Here is a 2,374-nt window from a genome sequence, read left to right on the forward strand (position 1 = left end):
ACTAGACATCTGTTGAGACTGTGGCCTAATTACTTTCAGTAAATAAAATACTTTCTTTTCTGTTCTTTTTGTTTTGTTTCCAAGTTGTATTCCCAGAAAAGGGGGGTGGGGTTAAAAGGACCATGAAGAGCAATCGTCATTCAACTGGACAAAAATACCAGGGGCCGAATCAGATGGTAGCACCCTACTTTCCTGACGTCCCGGTTTAAAAAAGCCAACACTTACTCTGTGGAAGAGGACAGCTTCCACACTGACATGGTGCCCCGAAGACTTTCCAAATTCCTGATTTTGTCTATTTGTCCTTTTGCTTTTGTTCTTTGTCTTTCTTCTCACGCCCAGCCTTAGCTGCTTCCTCCTCGTGGTTTTTGATCAACTGTTCCACTTCTTTTTGAGAACTCGGATGACTGTCTTTCCATTCTCTCTTGTTAGTGTGGCAATTTCTACTTTTTCGGCAGAGAGTTTGCTAACATCCATGGCCTTGTTGAGGACTTTGATAGCTAAAGCAAGTGCTGACGTCAGAGTCATTTCTCCTTCTCTGTAGTCTTTGTATTAACATGGACACAGCTGCAGCACTGTTGTTTCCCATGCGTGTAGCTTTCCCTCCCCTGTAATTTCCCCCACGGTTGCTGTGATAGAGCTGAAAGCCATAGTGCTTATCCCGGCCATCGCATAGCAGGGAAACACCAAAGGGACGTTTCCCTCCAAACTGTGTATAAGGGTGTTTGACATCACAGTGCTGTAACCAACTGCTCGCTGAATTGGCTCCTGATACTGTCGTAAATATCTGAGCAATGAGCCTTAGAACATTAGCATCAGAAGTGATGCCTGCCACACTGCGAGCCACGTCCTCATTGAGTTCATACATTTTCTCGGAGAAAAAGACTTCGATAAGATGCTTGTGGATGTTGGCGTCACTCTGCTGCAAGCAAAACACCATCATCGTTCGCTAAAATTCCCGAACAGGCCTGCGTGTCCAGTTGCCTCCCTGGCACATTCAACTTGGAACAAGCGACCTCCTGGAGAAGATACAGGGGTCCTGACGCCGGAACTTCGAGACATGTTTCCTGAACTTCACAGCTCGAAAGGAAAGACGAGATGAGGTCCACAGGGAGGGTTCACCGTGCAGGAGGAAACTGCCCACACTACCCTAAATAAGTGTTTTCATGTAATGGTTTAAAGAAGAGCAGTATTGCCCTGGCCGGTTTGGCTCAGCGGTTAGAGCGTGGGCTCGTGGACCAGAGAGTCACAGGTTTGATTCTGGCCAAGGGCACGTACCTCGGTTGCAGTCTGTCCCGGCCCTGGCCGGACGGTGCGGGAGGCAACCAGTCAATGTGGCTCTATCACATCGACGTTTCTCTCTGTCTCTGTCTGTCTCTCTCTCTCCCTCCCTCCTACTCTATCTGATAATACGTAGAAAAATATCCTCATGTGAGGAATAAAAACAAAAAAGTAAAGAAGAGCAGTATTGTCAAGGATTGCAAAGACCAAGAATATAATTTAACAGCCTTTGGCCCAATATTTTTCTGTGATGAATCCAGTTGTACCTGTGTTGGGTGAATGTTACCACTTCCTGTTGCAGAGGAGGACTTCTTGTCTGTGTTAAATGTAAATACTAATCCTTATAGCAGGCCCTTCAGGTTGATGCCAACAGTGTGGATGAGGACAAGGTCGTATTTGTACTAAAATAGTCCAGAGGACTTGGTACTGAGTAGGAGTGTAGAGGCTTGGCAGGGCTGCGCAGGTGAACGTCTCACTCGGAAAGAGATCAGGGGGTGGAAACAGCGCTAAGGGGTGTTAGGAAGGAGACTTGGTCAGAGCAGTTTCAACTCAACCCAGTGGATATGCTTGAAGAACCAACCAGAAGACAAAACAACAGCAGCCACAAACATTTTGCTTTTTTATGGACGAGAGCTGAGGGAAGGTGGGGAACGGCCACTGATTTTCACACAGCTGTGTTCACTCATACGAAACACTGTCAGAAACAACCAAATGGCGAATACAACTCCATTTGGCTTTTTCTTTTACTGACTAAATACAATTTTCTTTTGACCATAGAAAGAAGACCCTTTTCTGTGGTTTAACAAAACAAAAGGGCTCTGGCTGGTGTGGCTCTGTGGATTGAGCATCATCCCATGCATTAAGAGGTCGCTGGTTCAATTCTTGGTCAGGGCACATGCCCAGGTTGTGGCCTCAGTCCCCAATAGGGGGCCTGCAGGAGGCAGCCTGTGGATGTTCCTCCCTCCCTCCCTCCCTCCTTTCTTTCTCTCTCTCTCTCTCTCTCTTTCTCTCTCTAATCCTCACCCGAGGACATTTTTGCATTTATCTTTAGATAGAGCAGGAGGGAGAGAGGAGGAAGAGACAGAGAAACATCAGA

General features: G+C 46.8%; 1 pseudogene; it reads right to left on the reverse strand.

Moving 5' to 3' along the window:
- Positions 1-292: 292 nt before the first annotated feature.
- Positions 293-1,059, reverse strand: LOC118626946 (annotated as a pseudogene).
- Positions 1,060-2,374: the final 1,315 nt, after the last annotated feature.

Source organism: Molossus molossus, unplaced genomic scaffold (genome assembly GCF_014108415.1).
Source record: "Molossus molossus isolate mMolMol1 unplaced genomic scaffold, mMolMol1.p scaffold_m16_p_12, whole genome shotgun sequence".
In the NCBI taxonomy this organism is placed as follows: domain Eukaryota; kingdom Metazoa; phylum Chordata; class Mammalia; order Chiroptera; family Molossidae; genus Molossus; species Molossus molossus.